Source organism: Bactrocera dorsalis, chromosome 6 (genome assembly GCF_023373825.1).
Source record: "Bactrocera dorsalis isolate Fly_Bdor chromosome 6, ASM2337382v1, whole genome shotgun sequence".
NCBI lineage: Eukaryota > Metazoa > Arthropoda > Insecta > Diptera > Tephritidae > Bactrocera > Bactrocera dorsalis.
In genome coordinates this window covers 13,277,604-13,302,912 of record NC_064308.1, presented here as the reverse complement: position 1 = coordinate 13,302,912, position 25,309 = coordinate 13,277,604, and the positions used below count along the sequence as shown (strand labels likewise).

Sequence of the window (25,309 nt, the reverse complement as noted above, 5' to 3'; positions counted from 1 at the left end):
GAATTGCAGCATAGAGATGGCGAGAGCCATCTTTGATTGAACTGTTGAATCTTATTGAGAACCACAAAGGTGAGTAAACTGTAAGTATGTACCTGACCAAAATCTTTATTTCCTTTGTTGGTTTGTCAGTAGAAATCTATAATCTCAGAATTCTATTTGCACAGGTGAGCCAGCGAGATTTGCACATGTTACCTGGATGCATCGACGCTAAATCTGAGGAACATTGACCGGAAATAACAGCTTCTGATATTTTATAGAGATAAGCTTGGTCTGTGCTAAGTTGGGTCGGATTAATAACCTCAGAAGGTAATTGGCAGGATGGAGAACTTTCAAATTTGACAACAGGCAACTTCTCACAATCAGGGAGCAGTTTACCTATGTCGCCAGAGAATGTATTTGGACTCTTTGAGACACCATCTATGTGTTCGAAAAAAGCACGAAATGGAAGTTCGTTGAAATGTAGAAAACAATCAACCCACTGTAATGGCCTACCTATTCTTTCTTCTAGTTTCCGAATGATTCCACCTTTCCAAGCTGTGTTCGTGTTGGTGCCATCAGCACCGACAACTTCTAGATGTTCCACATCAACTGAATTGTCTTGTAAATGTTGCCATATAGCTTGCGTCTCATCCTCAGCTAACCCGGAAGGAGAGGTGACGTCGCCAAAGTAATGACAACCAGGTTCCGCTATAAGAGAAATATGTTCCTCTTTGATAGTGTCGCGTTAGTACTTTTCACCTTCGCTGACTTGCGTAAGTGTATTGTCTTTGCGGCCGTCAAAATACAGCCCGTATACAGAGTCAATACTTTCGGTGTTTTGGAGCTTAACTCCAACACCTTTTTTTGCCCGACTAATCTTGCATTTGTCAGTGACAAAGCTAGCCTGATCCTCTGTCTATCACTTACTCCAAATCTTTGGGCAGCTAAAGCAGTGTGTTCTAATACTAGTGTGTTTTGTTTGGTTTTAGAGGATGGAAGAGAAAATTCATCATCAGCATCGTTTTTGGAAGAATCCATGTGCGACGCACCTACATTTTTGTCGTCTGTATGAGAGTCTGGCTGATCTGAATGGTCACGTGTTCTAGCTGATACATTTCTAGTAAGTGTTGATGTTGAATGACGTTTTGAAAGCTTTTCTTTACGTTCATTTTTCTTTGTAATCTTTTTTTTCAGGTAGATCAATACTTCCAATGCGACCAATTCTTCTGGTTCTCTGGTCCAAGAGAAATGTTTGTTCATTGATAGGAACATTCCTTTCCTTTGGACAAGTGCAAGAAGAAAAATAAATGCATTTATAAGCAGAGATGTCAAATAATTTTCCTGCAGAAGAGACAAAGTCGTATCTTTTAGAGCTCAAACCTATTGGGTTCCTTAAAAACATTTGTTTAAGAGTCAGAAATTTCTTATGGTATGTGGTGAGCAGATGTACAACTCTGGTGTGTGAAACTATCGAAATAGATGACTTTTTGAAAGTATTTTCAACCTTTTTTGCAACTATTTCTGTAACCACTTTACTCCTAGGTATATGCCAAACACAGGACATTTCTGTCTAAATTTAAATTTAGATAGAGACATTTTGAGTTCTGTGTTCTGTTGAAAGAATATAAGTGATAGCATTCGGCGAAATCAACGACAAGAGTGAAGGAACTCGATGAAAAAATATTTATGTGGAGACCAGTCCGAACGTGTCGTACGGCGCAGGGAAATAAATGTAAGTGATAGAACTCGGCGAAATCACCGACAAGAGTGAAGGAACTCGATGGAAAAATATTTGTGTGGAGACCTATCCGAACGTGTCCTTTGGCGTAGGTGAATGAATGTGAGTGATAGCACTCGGCGAAATCAACGTCAAGTGTGGCCGCAAGCTGATTTTCACCTTGCGCTGTGGCGCGCCTCATTTTCGCTAATACCTCGGGAACGGTTCGTCCTACGGCCATGATCACATATACCATTTCGGTAGCAAATGACGTGATAAATAACTTTTGTTTTATACATTTTGCCATGAGATGCGTATTTCAGGCGCTAGGTAGACAATTTCACGATTTTAGGCGAAGTTACGAAATTTCAAGGCCGGAGTTGGGGTTGAAGATGCAATCCGATCTCAAAACGAAAAAGTTACATTGGAATCAGGAAGTACTAAGGCAACTTTTCCGCGAATCGAAAAAAGTCCGGAATCGACCCACCCTATTGTACACCATGATAGTGAGACCGATAATTACGTATGGGGCGGCAGCCTGGGCCTCAATGGCGTCGCAAATATCGGTTAGGGCTAAGCTACTTAAGCTACATGCCCAACGGCAGCACTGAAGGTTCTTCTTGAACTTACACCGCTTCATTTGGTCATGGGTCAGGTAGCCAAACACACCCTTCTGCAAATAACGGCAGAGGGGTGGGGAAAAGGCAAGGTAGTCTCATCCCAGAAGATGGAAAGGATAAGTGAGAACTTACCATTGGCCCTCCTCCCGAGGGATAGTGCTACCAAAAAGGTTAACCTCAGGAAAAAGTTTAAGGTTACACTCGGAAACAAAGACGATTGGAACGACTCCAACCTCGAGATGTTGTTGAGGAACAGTACTATGAGGTGGTACACCGATGGCTCAAAAATGTAGGAGGGAATCGGCACAGGGATTGTGAGCCCACGCACTAGGCTCTCCATATCCATGGGTGAGTTCCCGAGCACTTTCCAGGCAGAAGTTTATGCCATAAGCCGGTGTATAGAAATAAACCTCCATCGCAACTATCGCAATGAGCGAATAGCCATTCTCAGCGATAGTCAAGCGGCGCTAAAGGCGATCTCCTCTTACGAGATCAAATCGCTTCTAGTGCAGGAGTGTAGGGATAGGCTGAATAGCCTTGCGGAAAGAAACTGAGTACACCTGATCTGGATGCCTGGTCACAAAGGTATAGCCGGCAACGAACTGGCGGACGAGCTCGCCCGCTCCGCGGCCTCCACCAAGATGGTAGGACCCGAACGCTTTACAGGAGTGGGTCCCCACACCATAAAGGAGCTGCTCCGTAAAGAGGAAAGAGTGGGCAGGGAGGAGTATTGGCTACAGGCTCAAGGTATGAGACACACCAAGCTGCTAATGGGAGGTTACAACTTGAAAAGGTTCAAAATTGTAATAAACCTCTCCAGGAACAAACTCAGGCTGCTAGTCGCATAGTCACTGCAAGCAAGCATGGGCCTATCAGCTTGCGCCAGCTGCCGTTTCTGCGACATGGAGCCTGAAACCCCGGAGCATCTGCTGTTTGACTACACAGCAGTCTGTAGACGCAGATCTAAGGCCCTTGGGGTATTGTTTCCGCATAGGGATCGCATTGCCACGCTACCGCCTGGTAGTCTACTGGACTTTATTAATGGGCTGGGTCTAGGCGAGTCAATGTGAGTAAGGAGAGGGCACAATAGACCAAAGGTCGCAGTGCATTCCTCATCATTGATTCATTTTCTTTAAAAATACACAATTACTCGTAGTATGCATTTTTGATATATTGGAATGTGTACAGTGTAATTAAATATATCTTCATTAAAAAATGTGTGAAAAGTGGGTTAAACATAGTGAAATAACGAACATTATTATTACAAATTTTTGAACTTTAAACAGAAATATCTCGAAAACTATGAGTCTGAAGAGGGTATATTAATTTTTTAATCCCGAAGACCTCCTCTATCCATCCGTACCATCAAATCGCGGCGCCAAAAGAATCGTAATATTGCCAGAGGTTCGTCTAATTGATGTCAACAAAACGGGAATGAGGCGTCCGTATACGTTAAGCGTAGAAGAAAAATTATAAGTGAGGGGTAAAATACAAGAACTTCGAGTAGCTAAAGTCATACGTCCAAGCTGTTCCCCTTTTGCAAGTCCAATGTTTCTGGTTAAGAAAAAAGGTGGTAGTGATCGTTTAGGTATCGATTTTCGTGAATTGAATGCCAATACGGTCTCTAATAAATTTCCGTTGCCTTTCATATCGGACCAAATTGATAGACTGCGTAGCAATCATTTCACAAGTCTTGACATGTCGAGTGGCTCAATAGAGTGGATAGCATTCGTTACAACTGAATGCCAATATAAATTTACAGCAATGCCCTTTGGTTTGAAGAACGCTTCATCTGTGTTTCAACGAGCCATAATGCGAGCCTTGGGCGAAGTGGCATATTCATATGTTTACGATGTTTTAATTGTTGCTAGCACTAAAGAGAAGGCATTTAATGGGCTTTAGGAGGTATTGCAAGAGTTGTCCATTGCCTTCTTTTCTCACAATATAAATAAGTGTTTTTTACTGCAGTCAAGCGTAGAATATTTAGGGTATAAAATTGAAAATGGGGAAATAAGACTAAACCCGCGAAAAATTCAGGCCTTAGCAGCATTGCCACCCCCACAGACGGTAACGAAACTGAAACAGTTTATTGGCTTGTCGTCCTACTTTCGACAATTCGTTCCTCGATTTTCTGAATTAATGAAACTGCTGAAAGTAGCTCGACACAAAAGAACTATGAACATCCTGTTGGACCGACCAGCGTTATTTTTTTACCTTTATTTATTAAATAATATAAGGTACAAAATCAATACCAATCAAACAAAAAACCTTATGTACCAATGTCCCTATATATGTTAAACAGAATTTTTTTTGATTATTTTATCAAAACACAATATGTGGCATTTCTGGTATTTGTCACGTCATGTTAACAAACTAACTGTAAAAGTGAATTGCATGTAAAATTGTTGAACTTTTCACACAATCATCTCGAAAACTATAAGTCTGAGGAGGGTATGTGTGCAAATTAACTTCCCTTGCGTGGGAAGTATTAAAAAAAATGTATTCCGTTCCGCTACGCGCGGTAGAAATAAAACACAAGTGTTGGTTTGAGTGCGAAAATATATGGCGCGCTTTGATCATCAAGATGATCTCTCAATACGCTTGCCGATTATGCACTGATCTTTATTAGTAAAAGCACTTATATTTATATTCTTATAATTCTATGCTTATTACTAAAGATGCTTTGGCATTACATTAAGTGATGAAATGCCAGAGCATTGGATTTCCAATTATTCTCATTATCGAAACAAATAATGGAATATTGAATTTTGCTTACTTATCAAAACAAGTGATGTATTGATGTCTTATTAATTAAAGTATTCTGCAGACCAAGCAGTAATACTGTAAGAAGATACAATTTGTTTACGTTTATCATTAGGTCTCTGTGTGGCTGCTGCCGTTAACTCCCCCCTCTCTAAGATGAATCGTCCCCGATTCAATATCATTCTTTGATATATTGTAGATTCTTTCTAAAATAGCGTTATATGATAATTCTTGGAATTTTATTTTTTTACTTTGCTTATTAGTTTTATATGATTTTTTTTTAATTTTAAAATCTTATAGATTATGTATGTTATTATTAATAGTACAATTATTACAATCATGTACCAGAAAAGTGAATTCTTTAATTCTTTCACTCAAAATATTTATATTTTCAAATTCAAATTTTTATTTTTTGTTTCAATGTATTCTATAATTTCAAAGTTATTAATATGATTATTTTTTAAATAACTCCAAATTTTGCAATCAATATTTTCGTAAGTTATATTATCAATATTTGTATAATTTTCAAATGTTACAAGGTAAACTCCATTTATGGCAGAGTCATCTATAGTATGATTTCCAGAGACTAATATTGCTCCTTCTTTAATTATATCTATGTCTTTATGTTTTTCTTTAAGTTTTTTACATTTTCCTTTTTTATTGGACAAAATATCTGATAAGCAAGTATTTTTATTATTAATTTTAAATAAGTAGTTATCATTTCTTTTTTTGCGGTTTTTATATTAATATATTCTTTTTTGCATTTCGCAATTTTATTATCAATTATTAATTTGCCATCTTTTTGTGTAATTGCTCTTACTTCATAATATTTACAATCATATATAATTTTTGAGTATTTAATATATATAACTATTACATCTTTATTCTGTACTAACGGGTGATTTTTTTGAGGTTAGGATTTTTATGCATTAGTATTTGACAGATCACGTGGGATTTCAGACATGGTGTCAAAGAGAAAGATGCTCAGTATGCTTTGACATTTCATCATGAATAGACTTACTAACGAGCAACGCTTGCAAATCATTGAATTTTATTACCAAAATCAGTGTTCGGTTCGAAATGTGTTTCGCGCGCGTGTTTTGTTCAGCGATGAGGCTCATTTCTGGTTGAATGGCTACGTAAATAAGCAAAATTGCCGCATTTGGGGTGAAGAGCAACCAGAAGCCGTTCAAGAACTGCCCATGCATCCCGAAAAATGCACTGTTTGGTGTGGTTTGTACGCTGGTGGAATCATTGGACCGTATTTTTTCAAAGATGCTGTTGGACGCAACGTTACGGTGAATGGCGATCGCTATCGTTCGATGCTAACAAACTTTTTGTTGCCAAAAATGGAAGAACTGAACTTGGTTGACATGTGGTTTCAACAAGATGGCGCTACATGCCACACAGCTCGCGATTCTATGGCCATTTTGAGGGAAAACTTCGGACAACAATTCATCTCAAGAAATGGACCCGTAAGTTGGCCACCAAGATCATGCGATTTAACGCCTTTAGACTATTTTTTGTGGGGCTACGTCAAGTCTAAAGTCTACAGAAATAAGCCAGCAACTATTCCAGCTTTGGAAGACAACATTTCCGAAGAAATTCGGGCTATTCCGGCCGAAATGCTCGAAAAAGTTGCCCAAAATTGGACTTTCCGAATGGACCACCTAAGACGCAGCCGCGGTCAACATTTAAATGAAATTATCTTCAAAAAGTAAATGTCATGAACCAATCTAACGTTTCAAATAAAGAACCGATGAGATTTTGCAAATTTTATGCGTTTTTTTTTTTTAAAAAAGTTATCAAGCTCTTAAAAAATCACCCTTTATGTTAAAATTTGAAATATCTATTAAATCAGTTATTGTCAATCGTCCATGATGATTAATGTTAGAATAATTAAGATTTAATATTATCTTTATGTACTTCTTCTATTCCTGTAGTTAATTCTAACTTTATTCCCTAAGTCTTCTTTTACTACCTGTTTCTTGTATCTAGGATTTAGTTTATTTCTCTCCTGTAATCTTTTCATAAATTATTTCTCCAGGGTGAAATGGGAAGCTTGTATCATTTGAATACCTTTGAGAAATTTTTTCTTTTACATGTGTTTGGAGCTCAGTTAATTCTTTGAAATTATTTTCAGTAGTAATATTAAAATTATGTATATTTAAAATATTAGTACTTCCTTTTTTTGGAGTATATTTTTTGATTTTATTTTCGGCATTATCTTCGACTGGCGTCCTAGGATTTTCTTGTCCCAAGTAGTTTAAATTTTGTATTTTCATATTTTTATTTGGTTTTTCATCATTCTTTTTTTGTTTTATTTTGCCGGTAAGAACTTCGGCTGGCTTTGTAGAACTTTTGCGTTCCACAATATATTTTTTATATAATTTGCCGGTATTATCATCGGCTGGCGTTGTAGAACTTCTTTGTTCAACAATATATTCTTTATTTAATTTGCCGGTATTATCATCGGCTGGCGTTGTAGAACTTTTGCGTTCCACAATATTTTTTATAAATAAATCTTCAGCTGGCGTTGTAGAGCTTTCCTGCTCCACAGTATTTATTTTTTTATATTTGCCGGTATTTCCGTCAGCTGGCGCTTTAGAAGTCTTTGCTTCCAAAGTAATTTCGTCCTCCTTAACGATCTTTAAATTATCCTTACTTTTCTGATGCTCATATTCGCATCCTAAGCTAAATATATCCTCCTCTTTTTCATTATTTATTATTAATTTCTTTTTTTCCAAGTTAATCACTGCATTAATGTCGTTCAAAAATTTGTATCCTATTAATAGGTCTGCTTCCAAATTTTCGATTTCGTAGAATATTTGTTTTTTACCGAATAATGTAATAATGTGATAGTAGCGTATTATCGAAAAGCCATTAATAGTTTTTACTCTCTTTTGTATGTTTTTGTTTTGTTTTACTTTTGTATATTCCTGATTTAATATAGCAACTAGTTGCTCCCGTATCTATTAATATATTAAAGTTTTGACCAGTAACCCTCTCATTTAGAAAAATATATGGCAGAGTTAATTTTGGCCTAAAAAATTATCCTCCTTAATGTTATTAATGAGCTGTGTCTTAGTCGGTGGCTGCACATTCTGTTGTGTACTTCCATGTGGCCTTTTTTCTAAATTGTTTTGGTTAAAGGTTGTTGGCTTTTGCAACATACGGTTGCCTGTATGGATGCTTGAGTCGACATCCATTGGTGTAGGTCGTGGTTGGTTATTCTGGTACCCCATTCTTTGGTTGTAATTCCTTTGTGGCTGGACTTGTGTGAACCGTAAATTATTATTGAAATTACCGTTATTGAATCTGTTATTATTAAAAGTATGTTGCCTGTTATTGTTGTTAGGATTTGAATAGTTTTGATTTTTTCCAAATTGTAATGCGAAGGACGCTCGCATATTGTTAGATTCTAATTCTTGTGCTTTTGCTAAAGCATTTGGTAAATCGCTTGGCGATAGTGAAAATAGTATGTTTGCTAAGTTTCCGTTTAGTCCCGTTATGAATGTGCGTAAAGCATCCCGCCTATTTTTAGCATTAAATTCTTTAGTTACGGCACTATCTGATCCGTAAGTCATTATGGTTTTGTTTATTAGCAAGGTTAATTTCTCATTAATTTTATTATAATATTCAATTATGGAGTAGTTGCCTTGACGCAGGATACTCATTTCTTGCTCAATTATATGAGCTGGTCGCTTATCGGCGTAAGCGGAATCTAATCGTGCTAAAATAGCATCAAAATTTAAAACTGTTCCGTGGTTGGACAAAATGTCATTAGCATCGTGAGTAATTTTATTTCTTAATATAGTCAATGCAGCAAAATACCTACGGCTGCCTCTTACGTATAAACTCATCGCATTGTTAGCCGATTCCCTCCAGCTAACATATTTATTCTGTTTTCCCCCAAATTCTGGTAAAGACTTTACTACTTCTAGGGATTCGTCACAGCGAATCTCTGAATTTATCACTTCAGGTTTGTAATCGGTTATTGTTGTAGACTTCGTTAAGTCTTCTATCTGCCTGCGCATTTCAGATATTTCTAATCTAAGTGATGCGTTCGTTGCGGCAATTAGTCTTGCGACTAATCATTTTCGCTACTTAAAGCCATTTTTGATTAATTAATTTTTTCTTTTCTTTTCCTTTAAATATGGACAATTTTCAAATTAATGGTTGCCTTTACAGTAATCGCAATAATGCAACCTTTCGTATTTTGGAGCACTTATATTACTTCTCATTTAAAACAAATCTTCCTTTTTTGATACTTGTATCATCTCTAGAGTCTCAGACATAATTGTCTCCTGATTATAATAATCCTCAAGTGTGACATTTTCATCTTTTCATATATATCGAAAAACTTTCTCCATACATTTAATTTTAAGTTTATCTTTATTTAGATCCCTTTCTTTTTTGTTAATCCTATCGACTTCTACAAATCCTTCAAGATTTCTAACTATTCTGTCGATTTCGTTATAGTCCAAGTCAGTTGGTAAAGCATCTGTCATTTTGTTGTTTTTTATATTATAATTTTTATTTTTGATCCTTTCTAGGAAAGGAGACACTTTTATTCTGGAGCGTCTGAAGTTCAGAATCGCAGAATTAATTTTTTGTTATAAACCGGAGGGTCCCCCTTGCGGTGGTGAATCGCGGTTTTAAAAATATTTTGTTATTGGGCTGGTCGAGCCTTCAATTATTCTTAATGGTTTAAATTTAATTGCTTAAATTTATTGGCTTAAATATTATATGTATATATTTAATATATATTACTTAATATGATTAGGTTTATTTCCCATTTAATTAATAAATATGGTCTTACTTACAACTAATTTTATGTTGTTGCTGCTATTGCTGCTGTTGTTACCTTTGCTGTTTCTGCTGTTGCGGTTATTGTTGCCTTTGCTGCTGCTGTTGCTTTTTGAGTAGAATTTTGGCGGTTGGTTATGTAATGGTCGTCGTTGGCGGCCGTGTGTCAGGTTTAGATGAAATAAGATCTTTTATTTCTTTGAAATTTTACAAATGTTCATAAATGTTCACTTTCAGTTTTTTTCTTCAATTCAAAGTTTGAAATCACTTTATATTTGCTGTTGTATTTTTTTGTTTTAAATCTTTTTTTTTTACTTTTCTCCCTATTTTTGGGATACTTGTTTGTTTTTAAAAAAAAATTTAAAGCGTACTACCTCTCGCACGAGGTTTATTGTACGTTTAATGGTTCCGGCACCGGTGTTCGTTAATCGCGATCGTTACGAACACGTGCCCCTAACGTTGGGCGCCAATTAACTTCCCTTGCGTGGGAAGTATTAAAAAAAAATGTATTCCGTTCCGCTACGCGCGGTAGAAATAAAACACAAGTGTTGGTTTGAGTGCGATAATATATGGTGCGCTTTGATCATCAAGATGATCTCTCAATACGCTTGCCGATTATGCACTGATCTTTATTAGTAAAAGCACTTATATTTATATTCTTATAATTCTATGCTTATTACTAAAGATGCTTTGGCATTACATTAAGTGATGAAATGCCAGAGCATTGGATTTCCAATTATTCTCATTATCAAAACAAATAATGGAATATTGAATTTTGCTTACTTATCAAAACAAGTGATGTATTGATTTCTTATTAATTAAAGTATTCTGCAGACCAAGCAGAATACTGTAAGAAGATACAATTTGTTTACGTTTATCATTAGGTCTCTGTGTGGCTGCTGCCGTTAACTTGCATATATTTTTTAATCCCGAGGACCTCTTCTTTCCGTCCATACCCTCAAATCGCGGCGCTAACAGAATCGAAATCGTGCCTATTTTCTTGATCTTGTCTATCCGTACATACCCATTTTATGCCATCGTATTTAATAAAAGGACAAGTTCAGAACATCTTTTTATTTGTATACAAAACCATTTGAATTTGTTGGTTTTCAGTAACTTGTATCCTTATTCCGCTTAATAAAGTAAATTTTTTTTGGAATTTTCTTAGTTTAACTAGAAGATAAGTTATTAAAAAACATGAATCTCTTTGAATTTTTTGTTCCTGATAAATGTATATGCGAGATGCATCGGGTAATTGCTTCCTAAAGGCAGAATATCAAAGATTTCGTATTAAAAAAATTTGTGAAAGATGTTCGAATACATATATGACTATAAAGCCTAGAAATTTCGCTTAAATCAATTATTTCTTTCCCTCCCAAAAAAATCCTCAAAAAAAATCGATTTTTTGATGCCTCTAAAGCAGTCTCTCCCTTTAACACTTGCAATTGTCCGCGATCTTCACTGCTCGGCGACACGAGAGAAATGAGATTTTGTGCGCTCACAACGCCATACACGATAAACATGCTCGCGCACCGATCGTAAAAAATCAAACATTTTCGCGAACATGGATCGGTACGCGAACAAGCCCATACACGTGTAAACCGCATGTTTACACATACCGATGGAACGCACATGTGTGCCTGTGTATGGCCGCTATTATTTCTGATGGAAAATGAATTATGTAACGCTCCGTCTCGACAGGATAAAATCTATGTCTTACTAACTGTCAAATCTATTGCTATTGCCAAATCTTTATGTGGGCATTTGTTATCATAACATAATCATTTGCGCAAAGGCGTAGGATAGGTAGGTTCGAGCTGATGTAGCGCATGCTTTGAGCTCTTGAAAAATTTATTTTATCATATTGCGAAATGCCGTCGGGTAGGTAGCTGATGTAACGCATGTTTTGAGCTCTTGAACTGTTTAAATCTTTTATGAGGAAAATAAAAAAAGGATAAAGATCCTTTACAAACGTATTTTTTGGAACAAATAAAATAATAAGAAAAGGGTAAAGATCTTTTGTTCACAAATGTATTTCTTGGGAAAATAAAATAATAGCAAAGGATAAAGATCCTTTTTTTACAAATGTATTTCTGGGAAAAATAAGAACTCATATTTTTGGACTACTATATAATAATTCTGGCATAAATTTTATATACCAATTAAATTAATAAATTTAAATTGAGAAATGATTATTTATGCTTGTATAAGTTTATTAAATTTAAGACTTCGCTCATTCCATAATTTTTCTGTAAATTAACAATATTAAACTAAATATTAATTTTTTGAAAAAATGTTATTTTGAACATGTACTTTATTTTTATAACATAACACAATCGTCTTAATATTCGATCTTCTAAATTTCATATTACCGAAATGAAAATGCCGTCGGCATATGTGTAAATGGGATATGTTGCCTCTTCGAAATTTTCATAGAAATGAAAACTGCGCTGTCAAACTGCTGAAGTGACAGCTTATTGCTTACAATATATGGTAAACTAATTAGTTTGCCATATATTGTAAGAAATAAGCAATATGGAGTCTCCACAGGCAATAGGCAGGGAAAACCAGTTAGTAAGACATAGATTTTATCCTGTCGAGACGGCCCGTAAGTGAGGTCGCCTCATAAGGCTTGTAAATTTCAGTAAAGTATGGCTGTTTCTTTAACATTATTCATCGCCGGTAGAAACGAATACACTTCGTAAAAGTAGGTTTTCAAAAGTTAGCAATTTTATTTATGTATATAACATTAAGAGGGTTTTATCTTAATATCATTAATTTTGTTAAGGTAACTCGCCGGTACTAAACTTTGTGTAATTCTATCATTGTTTTAAGTGTTTATTTAAAATCATATGTAACGTATGGCTAGGTATATCCTGGAGATAAAATTAAAGCAATCTGGAAATGGAAGCTAGAAAATGTGTATAATATAAAAAAATTTTAAACAATGTAATATGATCTATTATACGTGAACGGTTAACGTTTTCTTGGCACATAAGTAAATGGAATAAAAATAGAAAAAATACTGAAAAATATTTTTTTAAGTTTGAATATTCATGTCGCAAAAATATGCTGTGCGAGGTGAGGTATACAAGCCGCATAAAAGCCAAATTTGAAAACGGGATAAGTAAGCGATTAATATTTATAATGACCACATTCAATGTGTAGAATAAATAAAAAGGTGGTGATTTGAAGCTGACAACAATTTTCTGTTTACTGATGGTATGAATCGTCCGGCTAAACTTTAATTATTTTTCATTTTAAGTTAACTTATATTCAATTTATAATGCTAACTCTCTTACACGAAACATTTCAAAATATGGAGGAAATTGTAGTATCGCATCCCGCTAATTCACGGTTCAAATATGTATATAAGGATATAAGAGGTCTTCCAGATAAAGAATATACAGTGGACCAATAAAGTTTACATACATACACCTAATTCTATTAAATTAGGACACCTTTATTTGTTTCAAAATAAATAAATTTTGTGGTTTTTTTCTATCCATTTCAAGATATGTACAATAGATTTAAAATTAAATATAGCATATCAAAATATTTTTTTGGGTAAATCTTACAATAGCATCCCCGGATTTCGGGGTTAAAATGGGTTACGGATAGAGGAGGTCCTCCAAATCAAGAATATACATGCATATAGTTGCCGCTGACGTATGGTTTTTGAGATATTTGCATTTAAAGTTCAAAATTTCAACTATATAAAATGCGTGCTTTTGCATTTTTATGGTTATATTTTCAATTTTTATATCTACTAACACTTCACTAAATCGTTTCTAACCATTTGTATATTAAGTAGTGCAAAAATAACTTTTATTCAACATTTAACTTTTGTACATTTGTTTTTGATCGTACATTAACAAAAGGGTTGCATTCTAATTAATAATCAGTGCTACCTTACGTTCATATTTTACGGAAGAACCAAAAGAAATAAAGAAAACAAATAATACCACAATGACAGGAAATGTATAACACATTAGTTTTCCGCATAGAATTCACTTATACGGGGTTATAGGTACCGCAAACGCTTAGTTTACGAGATATTCGACCTTAAAGTTTAAAAATTCGCAAAACTTGAACATTTCAAGAAGCCATTTCACCACAATAAGCACACTTTATTCACATTTTTCACATTAAATTAATTAAATTACATTATAAACTTTTAAATAAATCCACATTTTACACTTTGCTCCGTATCCTCCTGACTCATGCTGGCATTGAGTCCAACCCGGGCCCGGAGGAATTTTTCTGCTGCGTCTGCGCAAAAAGGCTCCATCCAAACTCCACCTCAGTCAGATGTAATACATGCAATGGATGGAGCCATCTTAGGACCTGTTCAGTCCTTAAGACTCACAGGGAGTGGACCACGCGTTACGTGGCCCCATGTTGCCTACGCAATACTGCTATACAAGCCTCTACGGCTGTGCAATCTGCACATAGTTCGAGCGCCGCGCCGCTACTCAATTACAGTGGCCAACTGAGGACCTCTACAGTTAGGAGCTCAAATAGGCAACATAGCTCCCACTCTGACAAGGGCGACGTGATATTCATCCGCATTTTTGTGGTGAATCCCCTTTCGGTGTTCCGTTTCGAAGTCGTAATTCTGTAATCTTTCGATCCATCGTGCAATTTAGCCTGCGGATTCTTAAACTGTAATAACCATTTTAATGCTGCATGATCAGTCCTCAGCAAGAATCGTTGTCCATACAAATCCTTGTGGAAATGTTTTACACATTCCACCACAGCTAGTAGTTCTTTTCGCGTCACGCAGTAGTTTTTCTCTGGTTTCCCGAGCACTCTGCTGTAATACCCAATTACTGTTGTTGTTGTTTTAACGGATATGCTAATCCCCGTTAGGATGGTAAGGGCTACCTGTGTTGTCGTCGAGGTCATCTAACGGTAGGCCCAGGAAACGCGCTGTTTCGACGGGGTCGGACCAAAGGGAGGAAGGTGTTAGATGGGTTGGGTTTGTGGGGCATGCAAAGAGGTGGCCAGTGTCATGCGGGGACTCGTTGCACGCAGGACATATATTGGATATGTCGGGGTCAATTCTGGATAAGTAGGAGTTTAACCTGCTACAGTACCCAGAACGAAGTTGCGCTAGGGTCATTCGCGTTTCTCGCGGCAACTGGAGCTCTTCATCTGCAATAGGTGGTGCTTTGACTCCAAGAACGCCATTCACGGGAAGGGAGTCGGTGAAGGTGTTAATGGCTCCACTGTGAATGGCGGTCAGTGCCTGTCTGAAGTCTGTAGCGTCCGAAGTGCGGTCGGCGTACTGTACGATGTCGTCGACGTAGTCGAGGAATGACCTCTTGATGCTCCTAGGAGGCGGCTCCGCTCCAAGCAGATGGCTGCAAGGGTGATTCCTACGGAAACACCCCAGCGGGAACTGCCTGGAGAGGAGTTCATTATGCTCCTTTACAAGTAGCATGCGCGTCTCACTATGGAGGTGTTCGATGAGAGACATCAAGAGACATCCCGTCGTAGTCCGGAGTGCTGTGTTCTGGCAGGTCTGTAGTTTCCTCATCTGCATGCCACTGCATCCAGGCGACCATATCGGAGCTGCGTAGTTGAGGACCGGCCGGCCGATTGCCTTGTAAGTTGCCAACAACGTTTCTTTGTCTTTTCCCCATGTGCTGCCTCCTAGCGACTTGAGGATCTTGTTGCGGCTCTGTACTTTGGCGATAATCGCGGTCGTATGGGGAGAGAAGGAGCATAGACTATCAAGGGTTACGCCTAAAATTTTAGGGTTATTGACAGTCGGAATTTTGACGCCGTCGACTGCAATATCAAGCTCAAGTCTATACTCCTTCGTCCAGTTTGTGAATATGGTCGCTGTGGATTTGGTGGGGGAAAGTTGGAGATTCCGTGCAGTGAGGAAACGAGAAAGGTCGGAGAGGTAGCTGTTCACTTTCGAACAAATGCCATCGATTCCATTGCCCGACGTCAATATCGTGCAGTCATCAGCGTACGAGGTTATGGAGACCCCCTCTGGTGGTTGAGGGAGTTTCGAGATATAGAAATTAAACAGTAGCGGGGAGAGGACACCACCCTGCGGAACCCCCTGTTTAATTCTTCTCAGTTTAGATGTTTCACCTCGGAATAGTACGGATGACTGACGACCGTTCAGATAGTTCATAGTCCACCTCTTTAGCCCTGGAGGGAGAGTGGTTTTTTCGATGTCCTGCAGTAGCGTTGTGTGATTGACCGTGTCAAAAGCTTTTGACAGGTCCAACGCTACGAGGATCGTTCTTTCACAGGGTGGTTTCTGGTTGAGGCAACGAATTATCCGGGCGTTTATGGCGCTAAGTGCTATGGTGGTGCTGTGCACTTTGCGGAATCCATGCTGGTGGCTGGCTAGGCTCAGGTGGTGAGTGAAGGCCGGGAGTAACAAGGCCTCAGATGTCTTCACTACTGGGCGGAGGAAAGGTTTCAGGAGTGGGACCACTCTTCCGACTTTGCACACATCGGGTATTTGAAGAGTGGTGAGCGACAGGTTGAGGACCTTGGTGAGATATTTTACTCCCGTCGAGCCTAGATGCTTTAACATTAGCATGTTGATTCCATCAGGGCCAATGGATTTGGAAGATTTTGCCTTGTTGATGACACCCTGAACCTCCTCATCGGTGAAAGTAAGTGGCGCGCAGTTGTTTGGCATTTTGCGCAGCCGTCGGTTAACACATCTCTTGGCTTTGTCTACCGAAGGGTGCAGTGTAAACTGCCGGCTAAAGTAGCTCGCGCACTTTTTTGGGTCCGAAGAGCCCAATTGACCATTGAATTGAACTTCAACTCGGTCGTCATGTCTCTTCGGAGCTTTGACAGTAGCCCAAAGCTTACTCACACCGGTGGAGAGGTTGCAGGACTTCAGGTGCTCTATTTATTTCGTCCGCTTATGTTGATTTACCATACGCCGAATCTCCAAATTGAGATTCCTTATTCGGGGATCCCCGGGATCGGCAAGGCGTAAGGTGTCGCGCTCGTTAGCTAGAACAGCTGCTTCGGCTGGGAAATTGGGGCGGATTTCCGCTATTCTTCCAGCCGGGATGAAGCGAGCGGTAGCTGATGCGATCACCTTGCGGAATTGACGCTCGCCAACGGATACACCCGTAGGAATGGGTAGAGCGTTGAAGGTGCTCTGGGCCCCATGTAGAAACTACAAACAACAACCCACAAGCAAATAACGGAGCATCCAAGAAAACAAGTCATACTAAATCAATCACACAAACAACTTCAACCATATCCAAACCTCAGCAGAAAAACAGTACAACAACATCCCCAGCAAGACAACAAACAGCAATTAACGCCAGCACACCAGAAATAGCGACTACAAGTAGAAATGCAGAAAAAAATTCAAGCCCCCCCACCCCTACATACCCCAGTTCAATTATCAGTGATACCGAGATGTCACCGTTCAGCCAATTACACGCAAAATTCCCCGATCTTAACGTCCTAATAACACCAAATACATATAAAACAACATTACCGTCACACAAGTCATCCAACATAGATAAGTCATAAATATAAATTTCCTTATACTAACCCTTTAATTCATATACAAACACACATATTATATCACAAATGTTACCATTATTACAGTGGAACATAAATGGATATTACAATAATTTCATCGATCTTGAGAAATGAAACCCACCTCCCCTACATGGTCAATGCTCGTACCCCTTTGGCCTATGTTGGTTACTTTCATAATTTGCCTCATATTTTATCTAGTAAGCAAGGAATTGGTATCTTAGTGAAGAAAAATGTCCCGCACATATGTTACCCTCTCCAATCCCGCATCTCTTCCTTGGTATTAGAAATTCAATCGCCCAATAAAATATCCATTGTCTGCGCCTACTCCCCTCCTGATCAAACATTTTCAACCACTGACTTTAATAGTATTTTCCCGTCAACTGATAGTCCTTTTATTGTGACAGGCGATTTTAACGCCTGGAGCCCTATGTGGGATTCCACTTCGCTTAATGCTAAAGGCCGTGTAATTGAAGACTCAATCCTTGCCTCCAACTCCTTTGTCCTTAATAACGATTCCCCGACTCACAAATCCTTCACAAACCTTGACCTCACCATATGTTCGATTTCCCTTTCTGCCAAATGCACTTGGCTAGTAATTGATGACCTCCATGGCAGTGATCATTTCCCCATTATTACCATACTCCCTTCAAACCGTTTTCCTTCAACATTTCGCCCGAGGTTGAAATACCAGACCGACTCTGCGGATTGGTTAAAGTTCCAAGATGCGTTTCTACATGGTTGCAGCTCCTATCCCATTTCCCTTAACGTCAACGAAGAAGCGTCCCGCGTCCAAAAAATCATCAGAAGTGCGACTCATCTATCTATCCCACAATCAGGTAGCAAAACTCGTAGGCCGGCTCCATTGTGGTGGAGCGCTGAACTTTCAACTTTAAGGCAAGCCAAACAAAGTACATGGCATGAATATAAGCGTGAAAGGTCTTCCTCCAATCTCCTTCAGTACAAAAAAGCTAAAGCTAATTTTCGCCACAAAGCCAAACTTGCGAAAGCTACCTGTTTTGAAAAATTTACCAGCAACATTAACTCTTCATCCAACCCAAGAAGGATCTGGGCCGACATCAAAAGACTAACTGAGATGGCTTCTTTTCCTACAATTTCTGCCTTAAGTTCCGCTCGCGGCACTCTTCTATATCCTCTAGATATAGCTCAAGAGTTCGCCAGCTACTTTTCTACGGCCTCCTCCGATTGCAACTTCCCCCTGAATTTATTTCAAATTAGTACCAAACAACCTCACCCAGCAATCTTTCGATCTCTGCCAAGTACTTAGAAAAAGACTTAACGCATTTTGAGCTGGTCTCTGCCCTTTCTTCAGTAAAAGGCAAAACACCTGGCCACCTTACCCCATTATCAAGAACCTTCCCCTTCCTATCCTATCCCGCCTTCTTAACCTCTACAATAATATTTTTTCTACAGGGATTTACCCCCAAGCTTGGAAAACCAGCTTGATAGTTCCCATCCTCAAACCTGGTAAATCTCCTCTTGATGTCTGCAGTTACCGCCCAATCTCCCTTCTCCCGTGTTTAGGCAAACTGCTAGAAAAAATGATTGCTACCAGACTCTCCTGGTATGCCCGCAAAAATAATTTCATTCATCATAACCAAGTTGCATTCAAAAGAGGGCAGGGTACTATCGACTCACTTGTTCATCTAGACCACTACATTTCTAATGCTCTGTCAAATAAAAATCACATCTCCTTGATGTCTCTCGATTTTCAAAAAGCCTTCGATCGAATAGGTATTCATATCGTACTAAGGCAACTAACCAAATGGAAAGTGGGTCCGCGAATCTTAAATCTTTTTTATCCCATCGTAAAATAAGTGTCCTTATCTCGAACACCCGCTCCTCTGTCCTTCCCCTAGATAATGGCACTCCTCAAGGATCACCCTTATCGGTGATTCTCTTCATTATAGCGTTTGATAAACTTAGCGAATTACTGTCTAAATTTACCACTATTGAGTACCAACTGTACGCTGACGATGTTCTGGTGTACTCCAAAAACACTGAACAAGCAGCAGTTCAAAGAACCATCGGAGAAGGTATATTTTTGGAGTACATCAGAACATCCTCTCCAAAATCTTCACCCGGTCGCAAACTTCCGGCGCTTCAATTTCCCCTAGCAAATCTAAATTGTTGCACATTTGTAGAAAAAGAAACATTCCATAACTTTTTTCGATATAACTATAAATTGTACAAATAGCCTTAAATTTTTAGGTATAATATTAGACTCTAAGTACTCTTTCGCACAACATTGTCAATATGTAAGAGATAGATTAATGTCCAAACTATTAATAGTTAAGTACCTCTCCGCAAAGCGCTCATTTATCGGTCCGGCATTGTTGATTAACGTAACCAGGGCACTTATTGTCTCAACTATACAATACGGTTTGGAAGTTTATGGACATCACGCAAAAAATAAGTTGAAAATGCTTATTGCCCCTTACCACGCTGCAATTCGAAGATCGCTGCGCGCGTTTCCAACGACTCCCTTAAATAATTTTTTCGCAGAATCTGGGCTAAATACAATATTCGATGACGCCGAAGATTCAATTCGCAAACTCTACGCTAAGCTGATGTTTTCACCGAATGCTCTTCTTAGAACGGACCTACAATTAGCGATTTCGCGCAAACGGCCACCCAAAGTGCAATCATCTGTTTACTTATGCGGCAAATTCGCAAAGGATAACGGCCTTCCACTCCAAAGGCCTCATATTCGCAAAAACATTCATCCGCCGTGGCTGTTTAAAAATGACTCTTTTATCAATGAACTTGTCCATCTGCGGAAGGCGAATACTGCCAACGATGTATACAAGGCAAATTTCCTTGAAGTGGCAGCTAAATACAAATCCACTGGATGGGATCTGATTTTTACTGACGGCTCAAAATCATCACAGACTTCATTTGCTGTCGTGAAAGAACATGGAGAAGTAATTACTTATGGTATCTTGTTTAATTTCTGCTCGATTTTCACAGCAGAAGCCGTGGCAATATTCAACGCGATGCTTTATTCCGTACGAAATAAAGGAAAATTTATAATTTGCTCTGACAGTATGTCATGTTTTCAAGCTATTAAGGGATGTAACCAAACCAACCCCGTTATTGAAAACATTCGAGACATCCTTATTTCACACCCCCAGAATATCAAAATCATGTGGGTCCCCGGTCACGCAGATATAAAAGGCAACACTATTGCCGATAAGATCGCTAAAGATATGGCTCTTACACCTACCATAACTTCCAACGTTCTTTTTAAAAGGGATATCTACTGGATTATAAATAATGAGAGCCAAAAAAAATTGCTATCCGAGTGGAGCCGATATAGTCATCACTACTCCTCAATCAATCCCAGTCGTACAAAACCCCGCTTCTCTCTGACCATCCCGACAAATTACATTACTCCATATACCCGTCTCCGACTTGGCCACACGATTATTACATCCTCTCATTTGCTTCAAGGCGCTACTCCTAGTTGCTGCCCGTTCTGCAACTTTTCACTTAGCATTAACCACCTCTTGGATTGCTGCCCAAAACTTGATGCCCAAAGACTACACTATTTCAATGATATTAATCCTACACAGCTGTTAAAAAACCCGACTGACAATAATATTAGCAAGATATATAACTTCCTCAGAGAGACCGACCTACTCCGATGCATTTGAAACCGCCCTAGTCAACATGACAGCCGAAAGCCTCCGATGCTAGCGCTGCGTTATCTTTAGTTTATGTAATAATTTATTGTATCTTACCCAAAGTGACGGAATAAAGAGCTGATTCTATTTCGTCTATTAACGCTCTGTTTCTTGCTGATATCAAGTCAAAAAGATGTCCAGTGTCAATCTGGTCGTGCTAATCAATTTGTTTACGGTGTCGGTTAACTGGTTAATTTTAACTTGGAGCTGGCTATTAATGTAAATCTGTTGCTCGTTTGCTTCAATCAGGGATTCTGTCCGTGTTTGAAGTTGGTTAAAGTCATCGAAATCGGGAGTTCCAGCTACGTATTTGAGAGCGGTGCCAAGAAAGTTTATGCTACGGGATTATCGGTAATGAATTCTTAATGGATCTATTAATCGTAATATGCGGTCTATGTCCAGTTGAACGGTTTTCCTAATGTGAGACTGTGAGAAATTCTCAAGAAGATTATGCGTTTCTACGGCTATGTTCTCGTAAATGGTCAAATTCAGGTGGTGAATGATGTGTTTGTACTGGCGGTAAATTGCAACCTCCCTGTCCGAAATAGAAATGTAGACGGACTCACTGAAATTTAGAATTTCTGACCGCGATAACGCAGCCGCCATCAAAATCGGAAGCCTAATGATAGGCAAATTATGTCAGATTACCTTTGTGAATTTGTTTTCTGTCGATAAGAACGGTTGTTCCCAGATCTTTTTGAACTACTTTTTCTGTGTATAATTTGCTTAGTTTGTTACCAAGTCTCCTGTTGGCCTTCTCACCTGGCTGAAAAATTTTTCGGTTGTGGTAGTTAAGGTCAGAATTTTGTGCTTTGATCAAGCTGTCTTTGACTTCATCTAGAAATTTCTGTGTGTCAGAATGAATAATGTCAATGGGCCGTTGTCTTGTCACTGAATGAATTGTTCTATTGTATTTATATGCGGCGAGCAGTATAAGGTCGTTCGTGTCGTTTAAACCCTTAATGCAACTGCTAATATCTGAAAGTGTGCCGTGAAACCGCTCTATCTGTCCATTCGTTGTACTATGGTGAGGCGGTGTTGTAAAAATCGAAATATTGAAATGATCTTTCAGTAGGGATTTTACAGTATTTGAGTTTAGAGATTTCTCATTGTCGCAAACAAAACTTTTGGTATTTTTGAAAAAATTTATGATACGAATTATAGGTTCCTTTATATCTGCTATTGATCTAGAAGCAATTGATTGGACTAAGCAAATTTCGAAAATATGTCTATGCAGGTCAAGTAGTGTTTGCCGTCCGTCGAAAAAATGTCTATATGGAGTATCTCACCAGGTTTGCTAGGAATCGGTGTGCGTCCTATTTCGGGGTTTGATGGATGGCGTTGGAACTTTGCTTCCTGGCAAATTTTAGAGTTTACGATTATTTCCTTCAGCATTTTGCGCATATGCGGAAAATAGTAATCTCTCAAGACTTGCAGCACGTTTTCCTTAAGGGAGCGATGCGCTCTGCTGTGCTCTGTATGAAGAATTTCCTTTTGGTCGTCTTCATTAAAGATGTCCGTGACCAAAAACTTTGTGTGGACGAACTTCACGGCTGGATAATCATTTTTGATCTTGTTTTGGATTTTCCCAAGGACAGAAAGCTCGCAAAGTAATCCGTTAGTAGTATTGGGGTTAATGCAGTCCTTTATCTGTTCAAAGATTGCATCTTTGTTTTGAAAGGTTATATGGTGCCTGATTTGTGACTTGAACAAAATTTTCGTGGTTTTTGAGCTTGTGGGTCCTTCTTCAAGGATTATCTGATTTTTAAAGGAATTGATGGGATTCGGAGACGTGGTGATAACGTCCGTTGACGATTCCTCGCTATGAGCCGTCTCGTCATCTAATGGGGGATCTGCTTTAGGTATTTATATGTTGTCTCGATAATGCGTCCGCCACAACGTTTTCCTTACCTGGCTTATAGTGGAATTTAGGTGCAAATTCCTCCACGAAAGCCCTCCATCGCTTTAGCTTAGCATTCGGATTCTTGTCCGAAATCGAGAAGGTGAGGGGTTGATGATCCGTATAAATGTTAATGTTATTCGCACCATATAGGTAATTCCTAAGTTTCTGAAGAGCCCAAACAATTGCGAGGAGCTCTCGCTCATTGGTTGCATAATGTTTCTCTGCCTGAGATAAGGTTCGCGATATCATAGTAATAGGTCTGCCTCCCTGTGAAAGCACCGCGCCTAAGTCATGAGAGGACGCATCTGTGGTTAAATCAAAGGGTTTATCGTAGTCTGGGTAGAGAAGAAGGATATCCTCTGAGGATAAAATATTTTTAATTCTCTGGAAAGCTTTATGGGCTTCATCATCATATACAATTTCTATTTTTTTTTTTTAGAAACATTTGCGGCAATTGTTCCATTTTCACCCCCTAAATATTTTGTTAGGGGTTTGGCAATTTGCGCGTAGTCTTTAATGAAGCGCCGTTACTAACCGAACAACCCCAGGAATGAGCGCAAAGCGCACAGCGTTTTCGGAACTTCGTAGTTCACTATGTCCTGCACTTTCTCTTTTGATGTTCGAATGCCATCTTTGGAAACAAATCCAAGAAATTCAACCTCAGTTTTAAAGAACTGAGTTTTTTCCAAGGATACCATCATATTGGCCGAGTACAATTTTTCAAGAATCCGGCTCACATCTTGCAGGTGTGTTTCGTAGTCACCGGAGAATATAATTATGTCGTCTATATAGACGTTACAGCTCCTACCGATTTCGTCTCTGAGGACGTCATCGATGGCGCGCTGGAAAATGCTGGAGCCGTTTTTCAGACCAAATGGTAACCTGCAAAACTCGTATTTTCCGTTGTTTACGGAGAATGCGGTTTTTTCTCTATCCTTCTCCACCAGCGTGATTTGGTGAAAACCGGATTTTAAATCTACAGTGGTGAAAAGTGATGATTTTCCCAGTTTGGCCAGAATGACCGAAGTATCGGGAATGGGGTATCTATCGCTGACGGTTTTCGCATTTAGTTTTTTGAAATCTATTACCACACGCATCTTCCTTTCCCCTGCCTCGTTTGTTCCTTTTTTGTACACCACCCACACTGGGCTGTTATAAGGCGATCGTGATGGCCTTATAATGCCATCGCGCAACAGATTACTCACTTCTTCGTTCACGAACGCGGAAGCTGCCATTGGGTATGGGTACGACTTGGCGTAAACTGGTTCGTTATCTTCCGTGCATACGGTGGCTATGATATTTGTGTTGTATGGCAAGGACTCATTTGGGTCGGAAAAAACAGCAGCGTGTTTTAATTTCAATTGCTCGATGTCTTCATTGGCAATGATGCTGTTAACATCCTTACAATAGAAGTACATTAGTTTTTCTGAACAGCCCCTATAATTAATAATGCCCTTTTTTATGTCCAGTCTGGCGTCTATTTCTCGTAGAAGGTCATAGCCGATTATACCGTCGAAAGTATGCAGGGTTGGTAAAATGAAAAATGAGGTATTTGTATTGAAAATATTTATGGTGCATTTCTTGGTGACTTCGTTCTTGCCATGAATTGACGTCACAAAGAAGGGTGATGCTACATGTTTGATACCCTTCCAGTTGAATTCTTTAATGTAGTTTTTGGACGTACCTGTATCTATCAATAATTTTAATTGCTTTCCTCCGAATGTCCTGCTAACGTATGGTAGCAGGGATCTACCCCTAAAAAATTTATCTCGTCTGTAGTTTCTTCTTGGGGTGGACAGTCAGTATAAGAGTTCTCGTTGTATGCATAGTCATCAAAATATTCGGGTTGGTAATAACAGTTGGGATCCCCATTAATATCGTCCGTCACGGTACTTTGTCCTAAATAGTTCAAGCTTTGTATCTTATTTAGGTTAGCACGGTCACTATCGCGTTGTCTTTTCTGTGCCTGTTGAGTATCAGAAGTTATAATATTTCTCGGGTATTGGTTCCCGAAGGCTGTTCTTCCTGAAGGGAAATTCCTTGCGATAGGAGAGGAAGTTGATGGTTGTACAACTTGTGGTGCTGCTTTAAAATTGGAACCTATATTCTGCGTTGGATATCTGAGTTTAGAGAGGCTTGGATCCACATCCATTGGAGTGGGCCTGGAAATAGGTCTCTGTTGCGGTTGCCCGCCTGACTGCCTAAAGAAGTGAGGGCTTATTAACGGCATTCCGGTGAAATTGCGTGATTGCATGCCATTGGCTGGGAA

General features: G+C 38.8%; 1 protein-coding gene across 5 annotated transcripts in view; it reads left to right on the top strand.

Moving 5' to 3' along the window:
• Nucleotides 1-12,193: 12,193 nt before the first annotated feature.
• The window catches only part of LOC105224554 (ephrin type-B receptor 1-B), a 49,782-nt gene continuing 36,666 nt past the window's right edge, over nucleotides 12,194-25,309 (top strand). The window contains exons 1-2 of one of the 5 annotated variants that reach the window (XM_049459562.1): nucleotides 12,566-12,676; nucleotides 12,758-13,110. The gene's annotated coding sequence lies outside the window, so the exon portion shown is untranslated. The other 4 variants (XM_049459561.1, XM_049459563.1, XM_049459565.1 and 1 more) reach the window with 4 other exon arrangements.